This window comes from Myotis nattereri (assembly GCF_964212035.1).
Source record: "Myotis nattereri genome assembly, chromosome: 8".
NCBI lineage: Eukaryota > Metazoa > Chordata > Mammalia > Chiroptera > Vespertilionidae > Myotis > Myotis nattereri.
Window position 1 is genome coordinate 21,625,391 of NC_138083.1, and position 27,683 is coordinate 21,653,073.

Here is a 27,683-nt window from a genome sequence, read left to right on the forward strand (position 1 = left end):
ACCTACCAGTACTATGATATTATGCAGCATATAACTTTATTCAGCCTCTGTTGCATCACTGTTCTCTTCTTCATCACTATTAATTCCAGACATATTAATTTCTTCAACTTCTATTGTATCACTGCTGTCTTCTCAGTCACTGTCTATATATGTGAGATCATCCTAATAAACTGGCATTTTCTGAGCTAACTTTGTTCGTGTTCTCATGGCCAACCCTTCTCTCCTCATAAAATTGAAGCACCATTTTGCCTTTCCTGTAAAATCAACAATGTTCATTTCGCTTACATTCTTGCCTGACATTGAATAAGCTTGGTTGACACATAAGCTACTCTGGCGCTGCTCCATAATCCAAGTCTTGAGCCTCTGCTCCAAGTTTGCCCATTTTGCTGGTTTTCCTCTTAAGACCTTCTTCTTTGTTGGCATCTTAAGGAGTTGTTCTTCCTGTTTTCTCCACTGTCTGATCATACACTCAGTGGGAGGAGGTCCAAATTGTCTCTCTGCAGCTCTATTTCCATGCTCCTTTGCATTGCTGATTGTATTCAGTTTGAATTTTGCAGTGTGAGACAATCACTTACCAGTATTTATCTTTTTATTTTTTGACATCTTTTTTTTTTTTTTTTAAACTATCACACAGTGACCCTAGGCATGATCTTTGGCCGCTATCTCAGCTCCATCCTTCACCACCTATTTAACCTGGGGCTAATGAGATATCCTTTCAGAAAGTAAGATTTTTTTTTATTAGTTAAGGTATTACAAATGTGTCCTCATCCCCCTCATTAACCCCCAACCTCTCCCCCCGCCACACACACACTCATGCTCCCATCCCCCTGTTGTCCACGCTCTGATCCCTGTTGCATCTGGCACTCTCCACTTCCACCTCCAATTACGGCATCAGCTGACATCAGTAACAATAAGGCTCGTGATTGGAGGAAGTCTGTTTGACAAGATATAGGCAGGTATGCACCCATGGGGCTCCCTCCTCGGCTGACTTCCATGTATAAGACATCCCTCAATTTTCAGTCTAATGTGTTTTTAAAAAATAGTGTTTTTTTAAAAAAAATACGGTAACTTTTAAAGAGTCAATGTCAAGGGGAAAAAACAAGGAGACATATGTACTACTCTCTGTAATACTTTAAGCAATAAAAAAAAAAGAGTCAATGTAAATTCTCTATAATCTTATGTAATTTTTTGAATCAATTTTTGAAAACTCCCAAACACAGAAGTTTTTTATTCCAAATCTGGAATCTCATAGTATATAAAATTAAGAGGTAAACAATAAGGATAATTTCAAAAACAACAGAATATTCAAATTTCTTATTATTATTTTTTTATTTTTGAAATCCCATTATGTCTCATAACTAAATTTACCTCAACGTACCACTTTCTATTGGAAATTTAATGTTTATTCCTGATCAGAAATAATGTTTAAAATCTATGTTTGCAGGCCTATGTAAGATTAAACAAAACATTTTCACATTTTTGAAATGGAATCAGTATATAAAAAAAGAATAAATACACAATTCAGAATTCATGTTTTTACTGACATTTTCTGAATTACATGTTTAGTTACAAATTCTTACTTTAATTTTGATTGGAAATCTGTACAGCACTCTCTATGAATTGTTCACAGTTTATATTTGTGGGTTTTTTTTTTTTGAAGTTCAAGCAATACAATACAGTAGATTAAAACATCTATGATTAAAGTGTAATACTCTCTTTAGAGGGACAGTGATGTGCCTCAGAAGTGCATTTTTTTCTTCTTTTCCTTTTAATCTATTGAAAATTTAAACTGTGCAATTCATGTTAAACCATCCCTCTTGCACTTGAGAAAGTCTGAGCATGTACCCAGGACAGCTCTTGTTCAAGCTCCAGTGGCAAATAAAAGTGGGTGGGGGTCTAGACACATTTTCATTACATTGTACATGATATACATGTCACAAAAATGGTAGTAAAATGAAGAAGCCCTAGGGAAGCACTGAAATGTTGCAGCGCTGTGTGTGTCACCCTGTCAAGTGTGGCTCATTGAGACAAGCCCTGAGAGGTAAAGATAAATGAATGGAATCACAAGAGACTTGCTGGCTTAAACAGTTCCTCTGTGAAGAGCATGAATTCCTATAATTTAATGGCTTGGGTGCCTGGAATCAAAACCAGTGTCCATGTTATCTCATGATTAACGTCTATACCTAAGTTTCCCTGGATGTATCCAGTGTTTCTCTGTTGCTCTGGACAGTTATGGGGAATAGAGGACAGAGATGCTGACTCTTTTGAAGATCCATTCTTGAGAACCACAGTCTGTTCAATGCAAATCCAGGGGCAATTACCTCACCTTTGGAATCTAAAAATAATTCAAGTTGAAATAGCATTAACTAGTTTGAAAACTGGGTAGACAACTGGTACAACTTTGACATAGAAGTAGATAAACTTCTTGAGATAAGGATGGCTTTCTAGAATCCATCCTTCTTATGTTTAGCCACAACATTTCAGTCAATTACTTTCATTTAACAGTTTTGAATATCTCCTCTGTATCTTAAGTTTTCGAATAGTCAAATGTATGGATTAAAGGTGATCTCCCTACGCACAGACATGTTAAGATACACACTTTCTGCTTCTCAATCGTTCATGACAAATATTTATTGAGCACCTGCTAAGTGTCAGCCAGTGTATGAGGCACTAGATTCAGTGGTTGATGAGTTATGTACTTACTGTTGTGACAGAGATTAAAAAGAGTGAAAAAGCACCAGTAAAACATGGTATGAGAATGCTTCTGTCTCAGAGCCTGGCCCAGTCTGCATGGGGGAGATGCTCAGGGAAGCATGGAGCATGTAACACAGGCATGCTAAGGGATAAACAGGAATTAACTGGATTATGGGGACAGAGAAGAGCCTGCAGACAGCAGAGGACAGCCTCGCCAAGGCCTGTCTATGGGAGTCTTATACACTGGTAGACAATCTCATATCTAAAATGACAATAATTTTCTTAGAAAGTCATCTGGTTTCTTCAAAAGAAACACTTGAGAGTCACTTCCCTGCCTCCTGAGACAGTTCTTCGGGAACTTTATTGATGAGGTCAGATCCAGGAAGCCTGGCCTGTGATTAACATGGGAATACTGCCCTAGTAGACATGCAAGAGAGGTCCGCCTACTAAAATTCCTTCTAGGAGTTCACGTTCTCTCCCATTTAGTCTCGCACACTCTTTCCCTTTCTCATTTCTCTCAAAATCTGCCCCTTTATACCAAGAGAGAGATGGGAAGTGTAACCTTTGTTTGCCACTGCTCAAGGACGTCTGTCATACCTTCTCCATCTCCTCCCTTTCTTTCTTAAGGTTCTCCTTTGATCTCCCCCTTCCACCTGAGGAAGAGTCTCAAAGGCAAAAGGGTAGCAGAAAAAAATGGGTTGTTCAGCATAAAGACTATTAGTGAGTTAAATGCCAATTCTTCACCACGCAATGCTACCTAGGTGGACTTGAATCTGTACCTGATTTTGAAATGAGATTTTATGAAAAGAGCCAGAGCTACAGAAGCCTTTAAACCTTACCTAGGTTTACGTATTCATGCACCCACTCAACCTAGCACTCAACCTTTCTCTCTACTTTTTATCCTAATGTTTCACCACACCCTCACCACTCTTTGTAAAATTCAGACTCTTCATTCTCCTCAGATTTTATTTTGATGCTTATTACACACCTTCCCTGCTGCTGGATTATGAATGTCCATGTCTTAATTTTGCATCATTTTAGGTTGCAGGACTGAAGACAGGAAGGAAAGTCCTCACCTCTACTGACCGCACTACCATAGAAAAATCAACTCTGGGCTTCCCAATTTGGGTCTTGAAAATCATGTTGCCCTCATATGCACTGCTCTTTGTGTTGTTTATGTTGGATAGCAGCATTAGACCTGGGTATAGGATGGGTTAAGCTGTCGTCTGTGGGCTATTCTGGGAACACACCCAACATTTGCATTTTTTAATTTTTCTATTGAAAAGTGCCTTCTAAGTTCCAAATAATCAACTCATAAATTAGTTTTTGGAACAGAATGGTTTGTAAGATGAGGGACTGACTGCAATTAGAAAGAAACAATGTAGATCGGATGAAAATTCAATTGAATTAACTAAAAAGCAGAAAGATGAAAGGCTATTCCACAAAAGCCAAGTAATTCCCATGAAAAGATACCATGAGTCAGTAAATTAGATCTTTTTTGAAACTTATATTAACTCATCCAGGACACAAGGATAGCAGTGCACTGATGTCTTAGTGGTTTGAGAAGTATTTCCAAAATGCCTTAAATTAGTATTAAGGAAAAGCTACTTCGCTATTTTACATGCAGCCAGGGGAGATACAGTTATCTACCAAATACCCAAGCATGAATGTAGCAGAATTAAATATATGGCCAATTTTGTTTCTATCATACTCTTACATGTTACATACTGTACAAAGAGACACACAAACACACAGACACAAACATAAACATCATGGTTCACAAAATGTAAATTATTCTACCTTAACCCAAATAAGAATGTTATAAGATTCACTTAGTGCCTCCCTTTTAGGAGAAAGTATATATTTGGCAAAAAATACTACCACTACTAACACTGATAAACCCTTAAAAAAGGTGCTAGGGCCGAACCGATTTGGCTCAGTGGATGGAGTGTCAACCTGCGGACTGAAGGGTCCCAGGTTCAGTTCCGGTCAGGGGCATATGCCTTGGTTGCGGGCACATCCCCAGTGGGGGGCATGCAGGAGGCAGCTGATCGATCTCTCTCATCGATGTTTCTAACTCTCTATCCCTCTCCCTTCTCTATAAAAAATCAATAAAATATTTTTTTAAAAAATTTTTTCTTTACTAACAAGTGCTATTAAATCCCATTTTCATGTTTAAACATATATTTTATTGATTTCAGAGAGGAAGGGAGAGGGAGAGAGAAAGAAACATCATTGATGCGAGAGAATCATCTATTGGCTGCCTCTTGCATGCCCCTTACTGGGAATCGAGCCTGCAACTCAGGCATGTGCCCTGACTGGGAATCAAACTGTGACCTCCTGTTTCATAGGTTGACGCTCAACCACTGAGCCACGCCGGTTGGGCTCCCATTTTTATTTTAATTCTTACATGTCAGATCCTCTAAAAAGAAAAAAAAAAGATTCTGCAAACATGACTGGTCACAGAAGCAAACAAGTGTACAAATGCCTTGTTCAAAATGTAAAGACAAACTCCTGAAAGTGTAAACCGGAAAGCACCTGAGAAGCATAAATGGTTGTTTCAACTCAGTTCATGTCCACAGGGACAGAGTCATGGTCTCCATCCCTGAGGGAGTCAGTTAACGTTGCTGTATTCCATGGAAATAAACATCTTATTTCCAATATGAAATGAGTAGCGTAATGCTATAATTCTAAAGCTGGCAGGCACTTCAGAGATCATCTGGCCAGGGCATCTTCTAATTGTGATCCTTCAGAGCCTTAGAAATTTATATACAATTCTCCAAGAGACTGGGGTGAGGGGAGGAGGCTGCTTTCATGTCTCTTTTTTCTTTTTTCAGTAAATTTCCTGGTGGTAATTTTTCCTGGCAGATGAATGGGCTCTGGGTTTTTTTTGCAAAGCTCTTATTTCACCTCCCTGATTCAAAGGTCCCAATGAGGTAAGACCCCTTCTTACTTAACCCCACTTCTGCCTTACGCACATAGGTATACAAAAATACAGGAGGTCTTTAGCAATAAGTACATTCTGTTCTTCAATCAGAGTCTATTCAAAGGGAAAGACGCTTTTACAAAAATATTGGTAATCTAATAATTTTAATGTTTTTTAATCAATTATATTTTGGAGGGTAAAGATTAAAAAGTTGGGTCTGAAAAGTCCAAGTGAAGGTATATCAATATTAGTAGTTTCAAGGTACCCAGGAAGTCTCTGATATAATTTCAAACCCAGCCTACTGAAAATCAAAGGCTACAAATGAATCCGAAGAAATCTAACATAAGATATCCAAGTGCTACCCCCTTAAGAATGCAGTCATGTCTGAAACATACCTACTGCCGGAGAAAGTAACTACACTGGATTGGTTTTCTACTGCTGAGAAACAAATCATCCCAAAATTTAATGACTCAAAACAAAGCAAAATAACACACTTATTAGTGCTTATGATCTTGTGGGTTTTATGGATGGTTCTTCTCATCCGAACCAGTTTGACTGGGGCTTGATGGGATAGGACAGCATCACTCCATTCTAGGGGCCTTGGTTGTGGATTCTCTGCAGGATCCCTCACCTTATAAGATGCCAGCCCAGACTTCTTCAGACTGTGAACAAAAGGATCCCAGCCACAAGACAAAGCAAGTCCAATGCAGAAGCAATTTTTAAGCCTCAGCTTGAGCTGCCTTTGACATTTTCCCATTGGCAAAAGTAAATTACATGGTTAAGTTCAAAGCCTATAGAAGGGGCCTACTCAATGTGTATAAATAGGGATATGAATCACGGTGGTCATTTTGTAACAATATTCTACATTTCAAGTTTTTAAACCTGAATTCTTTTAACACAAAGTAAATGGGAATTTTTATGTGAAATACAGTTTCTATGATTTTACCAACATAATTTTTATTCAAAGAATCAAAAATATATCCTATGACTATGTAGCTTTCTATATAGATACTAGAGGCCCGGTGCATGAAAATTCATGCACTGGAGGGGGGGGGGGGTCCCTTAGCCCAGCCTTCCCTCCCTCACACATTCTGGGAGCCCTCAGGGGCAGGAGGCAACCCAGAGATTAGGGGAAGGCGATGCCCCTATCACACCTCTGCTGCTGCCACCACTGGCATTGCAAACCTCGGCCGGCCCTGGTTACCTGAGCCTTGGGCGGCCCTGGGCGACTGGGAAGCTGCCATCTGAGGCTTGCCTTCACCTTGGGCCAATCCTGGGTAGCTTCCAGCCAAGGCTTGCCTGCACCTTGGGCATTGTCTGGGCAGCCGCCATCCGAGGCTTGCCTGTTCCTTGGGCCGGCCCTGGGCGGCTGGGGAGGTGAGGGGACTGGGGGACTCCTGAGGCAGGTGCCCCGGCGGGGCTGAGGGGACTGGGCACTGCCCTCTTGTGGCTTTGGGTGCCACCATCTTTGAGGGCGTGATGGTCAGTTAGCATATTCCCTCCTTATTAGCTGTGGGCACCACCATCTCTGCAACAGCATGAGGGTCAATTAGCATATTTCCTCATTAGATAGGATGCCTCACTTTTATATTTACTTAATGTCTATATATTAGTTTAATATGGCTGTTATAACAAACTTCCAGAAACTTAGTCACTTAACACAATTTATTCTCTTCTAGTTCTGGAGATCAGAAGTCTAAAATCCATTTCACTGGGATAAAATCAAGGTGTTGGCAGGCTGGTTCTTTCTGGAATCTCTGAAGAAAGAATCTGTTTCCTTGCCTTTTCTGGAGTCTGTACATTGCCCATACTCCTGTACTGTGGCCTCCTCCCTTTATCTTCAAAACAAGCAATGCTGCATCCTTCTGTGCCTTCTCTTCATAGTCATTTTTCACTATCACAACAGGAAAGGTTCTCTGCTTCTAAGGACTCCTGCGATTAGTTTGAGCCCCCTCCTCCCCCAAATAAATAATCCAGGATAATCTCCCCATCTCAAGATTCTTAATCTAAGTCACATACGCAAAACCATTTGGCCAAATAGAGTAATATTCACAGGTTACAGGGATTAGAGTGTGGGCATCTAATAGGGCCATTATTCTGACTCCACAACATGTTACTGGAAAACTGTACCTAAATAAAATTTCTAAATATCAGATCATACTGTACTGCACTGGGGAAATTAGCTATGTGAAGAAAAAGATAAAGACTTTTTGAGTTTTATGATGGGCTTTCTCAATACAAGTGAAGCTTTTAAAATAAAGTGTCCATCACTTTAAAAGTCAAGATACAGGTTTAATACTTTAGAACTGCTTTCTTCTTTTCAATATTTTGTCTAGAATTAATGTTCAGGGCTATGCACCCTACACATGAAACCAGTATATCTACCTATGGTTCAAATTTCAAATGTGATTTTATTGCTCATAAAAAATAACAGTAGAATTTTAATAGTACAACCGAATTTAAATAGAGTATACTTTGAAGTAAATTGATAGTTTATATTATGTACCTCAGTGTGTGTGCATGTATCTCTCAAATCAAAGCTACTGACCCTGCATGCCTTGTTAGACTTTCATTAGATATCTATTTTCTAACTCACCACAAGCACAATCTTGGAGAAATGGCTACATGTGACCATAGCACCATAACTTGGCAGTTTTGAAGTTCCTAAAACTTGTGTCAGCAGTCAAGAGCTCCATTTCTCAAATTAGGCAATCATTTTCAGTAACTATCTCCTTCTTTCTCACACTACTAAAGTGGTTTCTCATGGAATTCACAGTCTGTTTATAAACAACTAAAAATTACCCAGCTACAACCTGATCTCAGAATTGGCACTGTTAAAAATTCTCCCCACAAGTGCTTTGTAAAAGGACCTAATAAATCCCTGTGAACACAATTTAAGCAAGATTTTGGAGCAGAGACTCAGTGGATTAACGACACTTCTATGTCTATGTTTCCAAATACTTTTGTTATATTCTTGAACTCCTATCATTTTTCTCTCTACATGACAGTAAAAATGCTCAGTACATTGAACTTCTGTAAAAGCAGATGAATAAGTGTGCAATGAGAGATTAGTAATAACTCTTGAAAATACTTAATGCATTTTTTCTTGTCTAAAAATCGTTTTCAAACAACTGCTTTATATTTTTCCTGATCTTTTTTAATTCAATGGGCCTATTAAATAATAAAAATAACTGGGTGGGAATTTATGACCCATGTGACTAGACTCAAATGTTGCATTCTTAAAAAGAATATGTTGCTTTGTCAAATAACTTCTTCATAAGCATCATAAAACCCCTTGGACTAACAGTATTTTTAAAAGGTGTAGCAAATTTAATTTTAAAAAATTATTTTAGTTACCTTTGATCATTCCTACATTTTGTTATTAGGGAAATTGTCCTTGTTTTTTCTTACATTTCATTATTGGGTCTGGTATAATAAAATCAGCAAATAGGCAAATTTCATAATTTTTATTATGTGATCCCACAACACAGGTTTTAGAGGAATGACCAGTGAGGTAAAAATAACCCCAATACTATATTTTCTGAGTTCTCTATCACTAAGCACCATTAAAAAATATTATTACTCCCTAGCCGGTTTTGCTCAATGGATAGAGCGTTGGCTTGTGGACTGAAGGGTCCTAGGTTTGATTTAGGTCAAGGGCACATGCCTGGATTGTGGGCTCAATCCCCAGTAAGGGGCGTGCATGAGACAACCAATCAGTAAGTCTCTCTCGTCATTGATGTTTCTATTTCTCCCTCTCCCTTCCTCTCTAAAAGAAATAAAAATATATTTTAAAAATATTATTACTTATGAAGTAAAAATGAATCAAAAGTGTTTGGATGGGGGAAGGGGGGCAAGTGACACAACCAGCTGACTGCGGTAGAAGAAGACGCTGTGACTGGTTCTGTGGCAACCACGACTGCCCAACCAGAAACCAAGCCGAACAGTCATCTTCAGAATGTCAGGCAAAGACCGAATTGAAATCTTTCCCTCGCGAATGGCACAGACCATTGTGAAGGCTCGATTGAAAGGAGCACAGACAGGTAGAAACCTCCTGAAGAAAAAATCTGATGCCCTAACCCTTCGATTTCGACAGATCCTGAAGAAGATCAGAGGCTAAAATGTTGATGGGTGAAGTGATGAGAGAAGCTGCCTTTTCACTTGCTGAGGCCAAGTTCACAGCAGGGGACTTCAGCACCACAGTTATCCAAAATGTGAATAAAGCCCAAGTGAAGATTCGAGCAAAGAAAAAGAATGTAGCGGGTGCTACCTTGGCAATATTTGAACATTACCATGAAGGAACTGACAGTTATGAACTGACTGGTTTAGCCAGAGGTGGGGAACAACCGGCTAAACTAAACTAAAGAGGAACTATGTCAAAGCAGTGGAGCTACTGGTGGAATTCGCCTTGCTGTAGACTTTCTTTGTTACTTTGGATGAAGCTGTTAAGATAACCAACAGGCATGTAAATGCCATTGAACATGTCATCACTCCCAGGATTGAATGTACCCTTGCATATATCACTGCAGAGCTGGATGAGAGAGAGTGAGAAGAGTTCTCTAGTTAAAGAACATACAGGAGAAGAAAAAGACTCTCAAGGAAAAAACGGAGAGGGACTTGGAGAAACAGAGGGTAGCTGGAGAGGTGACGGAGCCTGCCAAACTTTGGGCTGAAGAGAAGGATGAGGATCTTCTGTTTGAATAATCTTGCCTACTCTGGTTCTTTCAGAAGTCCTGACGTGACACCATTTTAGTTCAGTGTTTAGGTTTGGTTCGTGTTGCTGTTTATTTTTTGTCTAATTTCACTGGCTGTAAAACTCTCCTGGATGTCTATTTATGGGATTACTTTTGCAGAAACATAATTTACCAACCATTGATCACAGATGAGATTTAGAGAACCTGCCCAGGAACTTGTAGAATTTATTCTGCAGAAGTGTCACCCTACCCCAGTTATAAATGGTTACAAGTGATCTGCTTACCAGGCATATTAGGAAATTCACCTTAGGAACCAGCAGTGGTCTCAGGCCAATATAAGGAGGCCAGCTACTGTAGGAGCACCCTCCATTCCTACCCACTCACACCCCTGGCGCTGCTGCCTGAGATAGGTGCAGCCACCCTGTGTTTCTGTGGTACTTCTCCAGCTCTAGGAAAGCCTTCCCTTAATTTACCTTGCATGACAGGTCTCTGTTTGTTCTCTCTGTCATGGAACAGTTGTACCAATTTGCATGTGACTGTAGTATAAACAGTAAAATTATTTTTTTTTAAAAAAGTGTTTGGATGGGTGAACACAATACATTTTCTAAAATAAAATAGAGTGCCTAAATCAAATTCTACGTGTGGTGCAATCATTTTGTACATGTTATTATATGAGTGAATATTGACTATTCAAATTCTGTACTTCTTCTCACTCAAAAATTAATATAAATTAGATTTCACTCTGTTATTGTGATGACAACATATACATGACCAGAAAGGAACACTGTGCATTTGGTGATGAAGCTTTGAAATGAATAAGTCAGATTAATTATTTCTGAATGATTTGTTTTTTCCTTGCTTGAATCCAAAACATCATTAAAATGCCTAGACATTGCTGATAATAGACCAAGGTGAGCCTTCTGTCAGCACACACAAGGGTCTGCCGTGGAACTCACAAAGCACACATACCAGCATGCTAATCGGCAGCCCGGGAGCAGAGCCCACAAAGGGCCAAGATGGCAGGAAAATCTCAAAGAGTGCAGCACTTCAGTAACAAGATTTTCCGCCGGCTCATTAATATTTACCAAAGCTAAGAGAGCTGTTTTTTTTTTTTTTTCTTTCATTTAGCCACAAATGCCTCCTTAAAATGATTCCTACATTGAGACAGCATTAGAAAAATAAACTATGCATGTAAAAGAAGCTTCAAATGGAAGACAGGGGGCTTTTAAGATGAGCCTGCATTCAGTGTGAGCATCTGCACCCAGAAGACCATTTACACAAATTAACATATTTTATCTACTGTAAAAAAAATGAAATAATTTACCCGTACATGACTGTTTAATTTAAATTACTATCAGGGAATGCTCTAACATTATTTGTACACCCTACCACGCGTTCCGATCACCATGGCAAAGATTTGCCACTTAAAAAGAAAGCCAGTGGAAAAGATGTTTTCAACTGCAAGCAGGGTTCCCTTGAATTACTTAGCGGGGTGATCAAGAAATCAGTGTTGGATGGAGACAGACCTGGGTTTGCATCTGACACTAGCTGTGCAGTATTAGGTAAATGACACAATCATTCCGAACCTCAGGTTTTCCATCTGTAAGGTGATTAATATGAACTGGATTTACTCCATAATATGAGAGGACTCCAAAATACAAGATGATTGACTCCAAAGAACAAGACAGAGGCATATGTCTACCTGCGCTGAGCAGGGCTGCTGAGGACAGACTGTGTGGACATCGCCTGTTCATAGCGTCATGAGAAGTCGGGGCCAACTCAAGGGCACATAACATACACAAATGGTTAACAAAAACTGCCTTGTGTAGTTTTGAGAAGTTTAAGAAACTATATAGTACATGGCCCATTCAAAGTTTGAAATAAATGTTGAAGGGGTTGCTTTTGTTTCTGTAATTAAAGTATTTATTAGAAGACCTTTAGAGACTAGAGATGATAATAAAAAACAATATTACCTATCATCCCCACCTCCTTGAGAGAACTAATATTAATTTAAATTACTATCAGGGAATGCTCTAACATTATTTGTACACCGTACCATAAGTTCCAATAACCATGGCAAAGATTTACAACTTAGTAAGTAGCCTTCTAGTTCTTTCTCTATATATGTCAGTAAGCTTTTATACAGCTGTATAACTTTTTATTTTATGGATATGGAATCCTACTTTGCATTATCTCACTTGATTCTCTCCAATACACTCCTACCCAATGAAAACAGACTATGAATATATTTCCATATCTTTTGCTATTATTTTATGAGATCATTTTAATTCCTGATGACATTTCATTGTGTGTATGTATTGCAGTTTTTGTATCACAATATTTAATCAGTATGTATCTGGCAATAAATATACATATTTATCATATGTATCGTTGATTATCGTTAATTATCTTTTAACCTAAATACCCTTACGACAAATATGACAAATATATTATTTTCTTCAACCTGAAAACATGCATTTTCTACAAATCCCACTTTTTCTAGTTTTTTTATTTATTTAATTTTTGAGTAATTAATACATTTGTTTGTCTCACCAGTTGATTTTATATCAATATAATGTAAATAAAAAATAAACTATAAAAATATCTTCCTTTTATCCTTGTGTCTTATTTACTCATTCCCCACCTCATCTACTCTACAGGCAACATGGTTATTAATGTATATAGTCTTTTAGATTTTATTTATGAATATATAAGTAAATATGAACATACATAATAACTTTACCCCTGCTTTCCGTAAAGGGTAGCATATAATATATTCATTGCTATATTTTCTTTTTCCATTTAATAATATATTTTGTAGTTATTTCTATATTGGTACTTAATGAGATTTCTCATTCTTTTATTTATAACTAGTAGCCTGGTGCATGAAATTCATGCATGAAGGGAGGGATTCCCTCAGCCCAGCCTGCACCCTCTCCAATCAGGGACCCCTTGGTCCAGCAGTCAGACATCCTTCTCACAATCTGGGACTGCGGGCTCCTAAACGCTCACCTGCCTGACTGCCTGATCACCCCTGTCTCTGCCTGCCTGATCTCCCCTTACTTCCCTCCCCTGCCAGCCTGATATTGCCCCCAACTGCCCTCCTCTTCAGGCCTGATCTCAACCCCAACTACCCTCCCCTGCTGGCCTGATCACCCCTAACTGCCTCTGCCTTGACTCCACTACCATGGCTTTGTCTGGAAGGAAGTTGGATGTCCAGTTGACCCGGTCTAATTAGCATATTACCCTTTTATTAGTATAGATTATATAGGATAGGATTGCTTAAATGGGTGGGAGAGGGGGGAGCCTTTTTCAGCAGGAGGAGATGCTCTTGGCAGACAAAAAATACATAATCCCTGTATCTAGACCGATAGCCAGCCATATGCACTATACTGTCAAACCGGTCATTAAAAAATTGAACTGCTTTCTTACACCTTACACCAAACAGCTGTTGCCCTTAAAACCCCTCTTCAGCCCCCACCTTAGGTTCTGTCTTCACAGTTCACCCAGATTAGGTTCTGACTGGTCAGTTTCTATGCCAGTCAGTGTCAAAAGCGCTGCCTCCTAGGCAGCCATTGGCTCCTCGCAGTGCACCCAGATTTGGTTCTGATTAGTCGGTTTCTATACCAGTCAGCATCTCCAGGCCTGTCTCTGGGCCTGATCAGAGAGGCGGGGCTGATCAGCAGCCCCTGTGGCTGCTGGTGAGGCCTGGAGAGAAAGAGAGGCAAGGGCTAATCAACAGCTGCCACGGAGGCTGTGGAACAGACCCTGCTTCTCTCTCCGGGCCTCTCTCCAGGCCTGATCCACAGCCCCCTTGGTAGTCAGTGCTGGGTCGCCACATTGCCCACAGAGCAGCAGTCAGTGCTGGGTCACCTCGGCGACCAAGCACTGACTGCAAAACTGACTTCCTGTGTTCGATCGTCTGTTCAGTCGTTTTGGATATTACAACCCCGGTTCTTTATACATATATATAGATTGCATAGAATTACATTGTATAGGTGTACCATAATTTAGCAAAATTTATTTAACTGGCCCTTTACTGATTGGTATTTAGCTTTATTTCAATATGTTGCTCTTGAAAAAATTTGCAGTAGTGATTCATATTTTCCACATATTATTTCACATGTATGCAAATATATCTTTCATTCAGATTGATATTCAAAATATTTAACAACGTGTAGGTTATACTAGGGCTTATCACCAGATTATCAGTTCTACCAAATAAATTCCTGGAAATATAATTGCTCACCTTAGTTCCATGTAAAGGTGGGGAGGGGAGTAATAACTTTCCACCATCATGTGCTCCTTTTTGAACTCATTGGATTTCTTCCCTAAATTCGCCCCTGCAGCTCATGTCTGATCTCAGCTACTTTTTGCACCCTTTCTATGTGTTACGAACTTTGTGGATTTTACTTGTCTCCTGCTAATTTCATTGATATGTCTAACTGAATCATTCCTCCACAGAATTTAATATTATGATTTTTTAAAATGTATTTTTATTGATTTAAGACAGGAAGGAGAGGGAGAGAGAAATAGAAACATCAATGATGAGAGAGAATCATTGATCGGCTGCCTCCTACATGCCCCACACTGGGGATCAAGCCTGCAACCCAGGCAAGTGCCCTGAACTGGAATCCAGCCTTGATCTTCTGGTTTATAGGTCGATGCTAAACCACTGAGCCACAGAAGCTGGGCTTATTTTAAAGGTTTTGTAAAATTTATAGGTGAAAAAGTGCTATCTGCTATTGATTCAATTTGTATATTTTACAAATAATTTTAAAAGTGGATATTTTCATATGTTTATTAATTATTCTATTTCATTTTAGCAAATGAATTATTTCTATCCTTTGCTTACCTTTCTATTAAAGTATTATTAGTCTCCTTTTTGTTTTCCAGCAGCATGTTCAATATTAAGGTTATTTGTAAATATTTTTATTTCATTATTTTCCTTATAATTTTTACTTGGAAATGGTTTGAGTAGATATTTTCATTTAAAGTACTTCTATTTTTTACAGAAGTAACAGAATAAAGGAAATAAAAAGTAGACTCCTTCACTCACTCATTCATTCATTCATTCATTCACTCACTCACTCAAAATATATCAAATGGCTAAGTATTGCTCTAGGTCCCGATGACACAGAAAGGAATAAATTCCAATCCTCGTGGCACTTATATTTCAGCTAGAAGCCCGGTGCATGAATTCATGCACGGGTGGGGGCCTGCAGGAATTGGGCTGAAACCCACAGTCCAACGCTGCCTGCAGCTCCTACCTGCTGCTCCCACTCATCCAAGCCCCACTGTGCCTGCCGTGGTCTCACAGTCAATCAGTTCCTATCGGAAGAGGCTCACCAGCCATGAGCCCTGCATCTGGTGCCCTCCCAAGGGGAGTGGCCTGTGGGATCGAGCTGAAACCAGTTCTCCAACATCCCCCGAGGGGTCCCAGATTGCAAGAAGGCACAGGCCAGGCTGAGGGACGACTGGTGCACTATTTGACCAGGAGGGACTGCAGGAGGGCCCCAGAGTGTGTCCAGCCCATCTCCTCAGTCCCGATCAGCTGGACCCCAGCAGCAAGCTAACCTACTGGTCAGAGCATCTGCCCCCTGGTGGTCAGTGCACGTCAAAACAACTGGTCGACCAGTTGACTGCCCCCTGGTGGTCAGTGCACATCATAGCGAGCAGTTAAGCAGCCTTAGCATATCATTAGCATATTACACTTTGATTGGTTGTCGAGTTGTTCTGCCATTTGGTCTATTTGCATAATACCCTTTTATTATATAGGATGAGCAGGAAAATAAAGGAGTAAAGGGGCTAGAGCAGTGATGGCGAACCTATGACATGCGTGTCAGAGGTGACACGCGAACTCATGCTTTTGGTTGATTTTTCTTTGTGAAATGGCATTTAAATATATAAAATAAATATCAAAAATATAAGTCTTTGTTTTACTATGGTTGCAAATATCAAAAAATCTCTCTATGCGACATGGCACCAGAGTTAAGTTAGGGTTTTTCAAAATGCTGACACGCCGAGCTCAAAAGGTTTGCCATCACTGGGCTAGAGACTGATCGGTGGGATGGGTTTTGTTTTATTTTTAACTAGCATTAAATAATCAAAGACACCCATTTTAAAAAGGATTCATTAGAGCAGTTACCAAATACAAACTGCCTTTCTATAACCGAAGTTATTCTTATGGTCAGAAAGGAGTGTGTTAGTAGCCTTTAGATGTAGTTCTTTAGACAAAGCTCACATCAGTTAAATTTTTAATTTTTAAAAATCACTCTAATTCTATTTTGCCTCTTATAGTTTGACTAAGCAGCTTACAGAAAATTTACTTTTTAAATACTCCCTTAAAATCCAAAAAGCAACCACATTTATCCCTACATTTCAGCTTTGATTCAAGAGATGAAAGAACAGTACTTTATAAGGACACAAATAAATAAAGAGTTGTGAGAAAATCAAAGTAGCTTGCAAATAACTGAAAAACCTATGCGGGAACTATTATTAGGAGTGGAAGTAAAATTAACCGCACATACTTGGAGGGACAATAAGACAAACAAGTTACCTCCAAGTATGTATTCCTGCTTTGTTAGCATCAAGCATGTGCCAGGAGATTTCAGTTCTTCCAAAACAAATTCCCTTTTCCCCCAGCTATGGAAAGCTATAAGGACACAGCAGGGATTCTGCTGCATAACTTTCCTAACATCTTCTAACCAGAAATTGGGCCCAAGTAATATCTATTTGACCCCGTATTCTATTGCAGAGACAATATAATGTCTTGGCTAAGAGCTTTGGTTTTGGAAATAGTCCAATTGGAATCAAATCCCTTAGTGACCATTGATTAAGTATGTGACCTTATGCAACTCACTTAAACATCTGTCCTTTAGTTTCCTCATATTAAAAAAAAGGAAGAACACTTATTTCACAGAGTTGTCATAATGATTAAATGAACAAATCCATGCAAAATACTTAGAATAGGACCTTGCACATATAAGTGCTCTATTTTTATCTGTGATTCTAATATTACCAATTATTAACTATCATTATTGTTGTTGAAGTATTTCATGTAGATAACATAAAGTATGATTGGTTACTGCCTGAAAATGTTGCAAAACACTTCATTGATTCTTTTTTTTTTTACCATTTTTACCATTTTAGTGTACAGTTTTAATGATATTTAGTACATTCACAAATATTGTGCAACCATCTCAACTATCTAGTTCGAGGACATTATCATCACCCCAAAAGTACATCCCATACCCACTAAGCAGTCACTCTTTATTCTCCCCTCTTGACCGGCCCCTGGCAACCACTAATTTGCTTTCTGTCTCCATGGATCGTCCTATTCTGGATACTTCATATAGAGATGGAGTCATACATTTATGTAGCCTTTTGTGTCTGGCTTCCTTCACTTTGTACATATTTTCAAAGTCCATTCATGTTGTAGCATGTACCAGTGCTTCATTCCTTTTTATGGCTGAACACTATTCCATTAGATAGCTATGTAGCACTCTATTTATTCAGCAGTTGGTGGATAGTTGGCTTATTTTCACCTTTTGGTGATTGTGAATAGTACTGCTGTGAACATTTGTGCACAACTTTTTGTTCGAACACCTGTTTCCAATCTTTTTGGTATATACCTAGGAGTGAAATTGCTGGTTCATATGGTCATTCTATATTTAACTTATTGAGAAATCACCAAAATGTTTTCTTTAGTAGTGGGAACACTTTACATTCCACCAGCAATATATAAACATTTTAATTTCTCTACATCCTCATCAACAATGTTATTTTCCCTCTTTAATATTTATTATGGCCATCCTTATAAGGATGAATGGCTAATGGTGCTGAGTATCCTTTAATGTGTTTGTTGCCATTTGAGTCTTCTGAGAAATGTCTATTCAAGGCCTTTATCCAACTTTTGGGTTTTTTTTCCTTTGTTGTTGTTAACTTGTAAGAGCTCATTATATAATCTGGATAGTAGACTCATATATATGAGTTACAAATATTTTCTGTGGTTTTCTTTTCACTTCTTGATAGTGTTCTTTGAGGCACAAAAGTTTTTAATTTTTATAATGTTCAATTTATCATTTTTATTTTGGTGCTCCTGTTTTTTATATTACATCTAAATATCTACTGCAAAAAATCTGACATTATTAATGTTTACCCCTATGTTTCTTTTCTAAGAGTTTTATTTATGTATTTAATCCACTTTGATTTAATCTTCGTATGTGGTGTGAATTAAGGGTCCATTGTCGGACTTTTACATGTGGATACCCCACTGTACCAGTACTATTTTTTGAAGAGACTATTCTTTCCCCATTCAATGATCTTGCCAATGGTCATTGTGGAACAATGGACAATAGAATCTTTGTCAAAAATCAATTGATCATAAATTTATGAACCTATTTTTGGACTCTCAATTTTTTCCATATATATTGAAAAGTGAGCCCTCCAACTTTGTCATCTTTTCCAAGACTGTTCTGGCTACGTGCTAGCATAACACTTCTTTTTTATAAAGTTATTAACCAAAAAATAGAGTTGGATCTTGGGTGATGATTTAACAAGACTGTATTAGCCAGTTGTTTACTGTGAATGTTAATATAACATATTAACCAATCTCACCCCGGTTTTTTTAAGGGGATGTGTTTTCACAGTCTGCAGCAATTTTTAAGAAAATGTTCCAGGATAGAAAGAACCGGAGGACAGGGCAGTTTAAAGATGCTAATAATAATATTTTAAGTTAGTAACATTAGAATATTTTGGGGAGCACTTGCACATACATTATCTGATATTTTCTCACAAGTTTATGTGTAGTAGTCAGGGTAGACATGATTATCCTCAAAACACAAAAGGGGCAGTTAAGGCCCGGAGAGGTTAATGTCAGTTATTTCAGCATGGCAGTCAACATCAGCCTTAGATAAACTTGGCTTTATTTATAATTTTACTTCAGTTTGAAAAAAATCTATAGCTAATAAGCATTTTTATAACTGTGTCTGTAAACTTTTGCTTATTCCAAAGACTTGCAGAAACAAAAACAAAATGCAGATGCCAAACACAGAATCCGAGTTCTCTCGAGACGTATCTGTGTGTAGATTTCACTTCTTCAGTTGAGTCCCTTTACCCTCTAAGATGTGCTATGATTCTTCTCCATACGCTGTTACAAATAGTTATCCCGCCTCCTACACAGTACTTCTCTGGCATATAAATTATCATTACCCACAAAATATTTTCAGTATGCAGTTAAACAACACAATTTATCTGCATTATGTATGATGAAAAACCTGTGCAAGCCAAAAGGTTGCCTGAGAGCAGTGGCCTGAACCACCTCCTATGAGTCCTTCCTCTAGCCCCAGCAAAGTATCGCAGGAATATTACCAAGTATTAAAGATGCAGTTTGGAGAAGTATTATACTTATTGCCCTTTGGAGGATTTATTTAATGCCAAAGAAAGACAAATACTGTACAATTCATAGGTCAATAGGATGTGTCCAACACTCCAAAGTCCAGTGCAAGAAGGATCACTCAGCCCACATTCTTTCAAAGCCTTGTGTTAAACAGTCTTGTTATAAATATGCTGCAGGGGGAAATCTGTACTTACTCTCCTAGGCAAGTTGACATAATTTTATTCCCTGAAAGCTTGAGCCATTGTGGTAGAATACAAACTAAAATTAGATTCCAATTATTCTCAAGTGCAGCTAAGGCTGTGTCTTTTATTCTCCTCTTTGGTGAAATGGCAGTCTTACTTGGTAATTGCATATTAATTTCCACCAAAAAAGCATTCCAACCAATTCTTCAAAGAGGGAGTTAAGCTTATTAATTCATGCCTTAACAAGAGGACAAAGTGCATGCTTTGCTGTATAAGAAGTAAGAACTCCTAGGGACCAAGAAGATTTAATCAAGGATTGAAGGGAAGAAAAAGTGAATGAGCCAGTAGCAGAAGAATGTGAGGTTACCCAAGTTTTGAGGGGTTGGGGAAGGGGGTGCCTTTCCAGAACTCAGCCAAAATAAAGTAACAAAACAAAGCAGACATATAAATTCCTCCTGAGATACAGGCTAAAACACTGACTTTCCTTTATGCCACTTTAATGCCTGGTAAAATTCCAAAGCAAAGGTTAATATTTCATGATATTGTCAACTTTGCATAAGACTACTTGTGCTACTCATGACTTACACAGCCTTAGGGACTGCACTGATTTTTTTCCCCTGTTCATAAATCTGAAAATGCTCTCTCCCTTCCCAGTAGACCCTTAATGTTTATTGGTGTCTATCTTAAAACAACAGTTCAAGGTTGGAGCTATGAAAACATTGGGGGCTCTAATTTACTCTAAAGAAGGTCTACAGAAGATTACAGATAATACATAGCACTTAGAGTTTGCCCAAGAAATACCAGAATCAACTCCACCTAAACACATGCACACTTTAGTTTTCCTAATGCATGTTGCTACCTAGGAAAGTTACAAAGTGGCTTATGTCACAGTCCTTCCAACATGTCAAAAGAACCCCATACCTATTCAAAGCATCACTTTCCATTCTTAAAAATTATTAAAGACCTTAGACTTTTTGTTTCTGTGTATTATATATAGAGATATTTACCATATTGTAAATTAACAGTTTTTTTAGATGTTTAATTCATTTAAAAATAATAATCCATTACAGATTAATATAAATAACATGCACTGTAAAAAAAACCCCATATTTTCAAAACCAATCTATCTAGTGAAAAAGTGGCATGGTCTAACATTTTTGCTGTGATCTTTAATGTCTACTTTAAAAGAAGACAGCTGAATTCTCAAATCTGCTTCTGCATTCGATATGTTAAGACATCCTGTCATGAGCATCTGGAAAACACCAAACACTGTGAGAGAACAGGAGGGACAAAAGGCAAATAATGCCACAGTATTGTTATGAAAATCATGTTGACATCACAGACTCCTGAGAGGGCCATAGGACCCCCAGAGATACTCTCATCACACTTAAAAAACTATTGCTTTAGATCACCAGGAAAATTTTACAAGGATTAGAAACACATAAAGCAGATGTCTATTAAAAGACTCTTAGCAAGGAATTATGGCAGTATCCTATTAGGTTCCAAAATTAATTTCTTCTAAATAAATGTCATATCAGTTAGTGTTCTCTCTCCTTTGAGGTCATTTAAGGCAGAGATAGACTGTCAGCTCTATATGGGGCACTGGAAAGGCTGGTAGGTTTTCTAACAGTTGATCTTGTCTGAAAAAGTAGATCTAGGGACATTCTAATGATTTTTCATTAGAATTAATTATGTCCATAATAATGGAAAATCTGAATTTTTGAATAATCGAACATGAACTTAGGATATCCATGCTTCCTCCCAGGTAGGCCAGCAAAGGTCTCTTACTTTTAATGTGGTAATCTCATTGGAGCGTTTGTGCTGTTAAAGTTAAAACTCAGTGTTGACCTTGATCACCAGGGCTGATCAGTGACTTTCCTTGTATTTCTCTTGTTGAATTAAAGTAAGGCCTATAAGGTGCTGAATAGAAAATAGCTTTGCAATCACAAAAGACATTATTTTTGATGTACAATTAGTGCATGTCTGGGTTTGTAACTTATTCTGGAGATATACATTTACTTCTTTTAGTGGTTACTCTGGAAAATATAACATGCATAGTTAACAATAACATTTAAATGTAATCCATTCTTCCTTGTAAATAATAAAATGACTTTTTTTAAAAAAAGATTTTAGGTTGAATTGCCTCTCCTCAGATTACAGGCAGCTTTTGTCCACTATCTGTTTTATCTGTCTTTGAACCCTCTACACACTATTATTGATTTAGATTTGTGTGTTCCGTGCCACTGAGTTGGTGACTCTGTGAATGAGTGGTGCCCACAAGGCCCTGTCCTCAACAGCCCTGCTCAGCTCCGGCAGATCTGTGCCTCTGGCTTCTTTTACGGAACCAGCCCATCTCATATTTGGTCTTTCACTTTTCCTGCTGCCTTCTATCACTGCCTTTTCCAAACAACCTGGCCATCTCATGATGTGCCTGAAGTAGGACAGCTTCCATTTTGTAATTTTTGCCTAGCGATGTTTCAGGAGTATTTGCTCTATGACCCACGGCTGGTCTTTCTGGCAAGCCAGGTATTTGTAAAGCTATCCAACACCTTATTTCTTATCTTTATTATTGAAAGTATTACATATATCCCCCCCTTTTCCCCCATTGACCCCTTCTAGCCCAACCCCACCTCCTGCAAATGAATGTTTTTGTTTGTTTTTCCTAATAGCCTTCTTCACTGTTCAACTTTCACATCTGTACATATTAATTGGGATTCCAAGGGTGTGGATGATCTTAGCCGTGGTCTCACATGACACATGTTTGCTCTTGGTGATCTTTCCTAATTCTTCCATTGCTGCCATTTTGGGTCTCAGCCTTCTCTTGATGTCTTGGTTGTAGCCTCTATTTGAGTTGATGACTGAACCACAGTTAGCAAAATCGTTAACAATTTCATTGCCTGCATTTTTTTCTCTAGTGTTTCTTCTGTGTATTTCTTCTCTAGTCATGATTTTTGTCTTCTTGATGTTCAAATGCAGCCCTTTTTTAGCACTTTCTTCTTCCCTTTCATCAGAAGTCTTTTCAAGTCTTTGCTACTTTCTGCCAGTAAGATGGTGTTAGCTGCATACCTTAAGTTACTGATATTTCTTTCACCAGTTTTCCTTCCTCCGAGTCTGCTTACAGATTAAACAAATAGAAAGATGAACAAATAGGGGTGAACAGAAATGCTCCCTTGTTTGAAACCTTTGCCTATAGGAAGCCTATAGGAGATGATTCTGTCTCTCCATATTCTGTCCTGACAGTGGCTTAGATTTACCTACATATGCATTCTTTTTTTTTTCCTCATCATTTCCTTTTCCCCCCTTTTAATTTGGATCTCCATTCCACAACTGTTTTTGCTTCTTGAAGTACATCGTGTAGAAATTCCTTCAATCAGGGTCTGCTGGTGGTAAATTCTCTCAGTTTTAATTTTTTTGAATGGTACCTTTATTTCAGCCTAATTCTTGAAGGGCAGGTTCACTCAGTTTATAAATGTAGTTTGACAACTATTACTTACAGCACTCTAAAGCTCAATTTATGCTTCTGTCTTCCATTGATTCTATGAGAGAGACTTGTCTGTCCAGTGGTTTTTGCCCATGTCAGTAACTTGTCCTTTCACTGTGGTCGCTCTGAGAATTTTATTCTTGTGTTTAGAGTTCTACGGATGGGCTTCAAAATGTCTAGGTGTGGTTTTCTTTTCATTTATCATGTGTAGGACTTGTTGGTGTTCCTGAATCTAAGGATTTATGTCTTTCATAAATTCTGGAAAATTCTCAGCCATTATATTTTCAAATACCAGTCTTATGCTCATATATACTCTGTGCAGAGAATAATCTGCCAGGATTGAACTCTATAATAATGTGCCAACTAATATACTTAGCATATTTTTCCTACTCTTCCAAGTGGCATTACAAAGTTACGAGTGAGACAACTCATTTAAAAAATAAATATAACTGAAATTATTGTTCTGGCCAGAATCTTGACATAACTTTGCATCAACCTCTAAAGGACTCCCAAAATACCTGGAGCTCACCTCCGGCTATTTCTGACACAGACAGTAACAGTGAAATTGTTTCTCATGTTCTGTAAGCTTTTCCATTAAAATCTGGCTTCAGCCATCAGACAAGACAGACATTAAAGAGAGATTTGGGTATTCAATTTTTAACCTCTAGCTATTATATATGCCATATAAATTGTATATCTCAGGACCAATATTAGAAAAATAAAGGAAAAATATTTAAATAGGAAGCACTTAATCTAGTTTATTTTTAAAGTACTTCCCAAAAGATAATGTTTAAATTATAAAAACTTTGGCTTTAATCATGTGCTCACAGTTCTATTCACTGCTAATTAATACTCTAAAAAATATAAATTGCTCCTAATGTAAGTGATTACAATTACAGGAGAGTTCCATAAATAATTTTAAATTACCAGATATCTTATTTTATTCATATCTAAAAAACAACAACAAAAATTAAACACATAGATATATAATTCTGGTACTAACTTTTGGGATGTGGGAACTTGACATTTTAAGTAAGAGAAGACATACAGGGTCATAATTTCTTCTGTGGCTCTACTTAACAGATTTAAGTGGATACAGAATTTGGGGGCCAATAATTTAAGCACCTCCTAATTTTGAAATTCATGGGCTATGAAAGGATTGCATCAGAGCCTTTAATCCTTTCCAAAGGGTTTAAATAGTCACCAGTATGAGTAGGATAGGCAAAATAATTACAATACCTTCAGGCTAACTGGGGCTGGAGAACTCTTCCATGTGGTGAAGGAGCTACTAAAATCAGTCTTCTCTTCAGAAGGCGGGTAAAAGATTCTCCTCTATGATTAAAGTGACCTCCTTACAGATCTACTCAGTATCAAACTGTTGCTGATATCAAATGATGTAACACATTTGAAATTAATAGGAAAATTATGATTAGTCATTTGGTACAATGAAGAAGTAATAACAAAATAGAAAATAGATTAATTAGATTTGGGAAGTGATAAAGTAACATAAGGCACACATAATAATAAAACATGGTAGAATATTTCTCAGTGGACACCTGGGTCCATACGGCTTCCTTTCTAAAGCATAAAGCATCTGGCTGGTAGACTTTCCTTCCCCCCCACCCCCAATTTTCAGTAACAGTTCACATACAATAAATATTATATTGGCTTCAAGTGAACAACATGGTGATTAGACACTTATATAACTTACAAAATGATCATCCCAACTATCTGGTGCCCATCTGACATAGTACATAATTATTATATTATATTATATATATAAGATCAAAGTATATTCCCTATACTTTACATCCTCATGAGTGTTTTTATAACTGGTAATTTGTATTACTTAATCCCTTCACCTTTTTCACCCATCCTCCAGAACACCTCTTCTATCCGGAAACCATCAGGACGTAGAGGTTATTGTGCTAAGTAAAATAAGTCAGGCAGAGAAACACAAAATTTTAATGGAAGATTATTGATAGAGTATCTCCAGGTATCCTGAATATTTTTAAACCGAATGATAAGGCATAAGAATTCACAAAAGGGAAACATCACACTGTTAATAGATTACATATTAGAATATATATTTTGAAAACTAGTCAGTTCAGACCATATAAAAGAGATTTAAAGAAAAGATACCCCAAAGTTTTGATTAAAAATAATACTATTTGTGGTGAGGTGTGGTGTTGTTTTTGTTTGTTTTTTCAATCTCCAGTAAAATGATTAACAAAATGAATTTATAGAAAAAGTACCATACAAATCACACACATGATTTGTCCAAACAATTCATTAGCCAGTGATATGATCATAGCACATCTCTGCTACTTCAGCTGTGCAACATTGTGGTTTAAGGAGAATGGACTCTGGAGGCAGAATGCCTGGTTTTGAGTCCATAGGGGCTCTGGCACTTATGAGATGTGTGCAGGACCTTTTTTGACCTCTGTGCCTCCGTGAGTAAAATGGGAATAATAATACTACCTAAATTATAGTGTTGTTTTGATGATTAAATTAGCAATTTTTTCTAAAGTGGTTAGAGGCAGTGTCTGGCACACTGTAGGTTCAAGTAAGCATTTTACCATTTCCATTATGACACAGAGAAGGAAACTAGATCAGATGTTAATAAACCTGAATCTTAGCCTCAAATTTGCCACTTGCTCAGATAAGAAGCTTAAAAGCAATTCAATTTCACCTGTGACACTAATCACTTCACTCACTACCCTCCCAGGAGGTAGGATCAAGTGAGTGCATGTGTACAAGGCACCTTAAAAGCATCGAGTTAACCTTTACGTTCTCTGGGAGAAAGGCACTGAATTTCGAGGTACTGTGTCATGTGAATTCTTCTTCTGATATTTCAGAAAATATCAAACACCGAGGCCATATGTGCTTACATTCATACTTAATGCTGCCCCATTTAACGGTGTTTTGGGCACTAAAAATATTCCTTAAAATCCACTACTACTTTAGATCAACAATATAAGGAGAATTATTCACTCACTGAAAAATATGGTATCACCAGTAATGAAGAATCTTGAATTCTCTCTTGTTTTAGTAATTCAATTTTATTAATTGGAACATCTGTTGTTCTGATAATATTTCAGTGAAGAAAAATAAAATGATTAGAGCCAAACAGTCAGGAACATGATAACAAGAACAGCTAACTGCACTGACTCCAGTGGTTCCCATCTAGACCTGCTCAGCACTTGCTCTGGTACAGGCTGTGGTGTCCTGCCAGGAGCATCACATCCCTCCTTTATCTTGGGGGCAGGCCCAAAGTGCCATGAGTTCATATCCAGGGAGCCGATGGCAGCGAATGGCAAACAAGGGTGAAAGTTAAATATCCCTCACTCCTTGGATGGAGCAACTCTGAGGCATGTTTCACCCAGTTTCCAAAAGGTCAGCAGCAGGATTGAGCTCCAGTTTTCCCCAGTGGCAACCTGTTTGATAAACCACTTCTCATCAGCTTCTTCCCCCTTCCTGTCTCACTTTCCACTTCTTACCAGCCTTCCAGGGATCACCCCTCAATCTACTTGTTTCAGTATTGTGAGGAAACCCGAATAAGAACCTATCATTTACAGAGAAGCTACTATGTACAAGCATATCTAAGGGCTAATTATTCTGGCTTTCCTCCTACCTCAGTGCTCATGCCTTTCAGTGTCGTTAGTTGACCTTGTTTCTGCCAGACTTTATATCTTGGTATACCAAGGGACTCATCCTGGGGCACCCTCTCCTTTCCACTTCCTTTCCCTGCAGTGTTCATGTACCAATAACTCTAAAATTTCTGTTTTCAGCCCTGACAGTTCTCCTAAGCTCCTAAGCTTCAACTGCAGATTAACATCTAAATGTTCACATGGCCAAGACAAAACTCTGGATGTCCCTTCCAAAACCTGCCCATCCATCTTGCCCATCTCAGGTTATGGTGTCGCCATCCATCAGTTGCAAAAGCTAAAAACTTAGGATTTTGATTCTTCCCATCCTCTCACTCCTCATCTACCCATTTGTCATCACCTCTGGAACTACAACTTCATTTAAGCACATTTCTCATCTGGGCTACTGCAGTAGTCTCCTACCAAGTCTTCCTTCTCCACCCCATTCTCCACGAATATCTCTAGAAATCGTTTTTAAAACATTAAGTAAGCTATGGCATTCCCTTACCTAAACCTCCCAATGGCTCCTAATAATACTTATCATAAAAAACAAACTCCTTGTCCTGGCTTACAAGGCTCTACAGTTTCTTAGCCTTTCCTCTCCTAACATCTATATGACGTTCTCCTTAGATCATGATGTTCAAGTCTCCCTGGCCTTT

General features: G+C 38.2%; 1 protein-coding gene and 1 pseudogene across 5 annotated transcripts in view; one reads left to right on the top strand and one right to left on the bottom strand.

The window, feature by feature from the left end:
* Positions 1-27,683, bottom strand: part of MACROD2 (mono-ADP ribosylhydrolase 2) — a 1,902,899-nt gene that overhangs the window by 1,213,357 nt on the left and 661,859 nt on the right. The gene's annotated exons all lie outside the window — the stretch shown is intronic.
* On the top strand, positions 9,579-10,324 carry LOC308523109 (V-type proton ATPase subunit D-like; annotated as a pseudogene). The gene has a single exon. The product of its transcript is annotated as a V-type proton ATPase subunit D-like (transcript).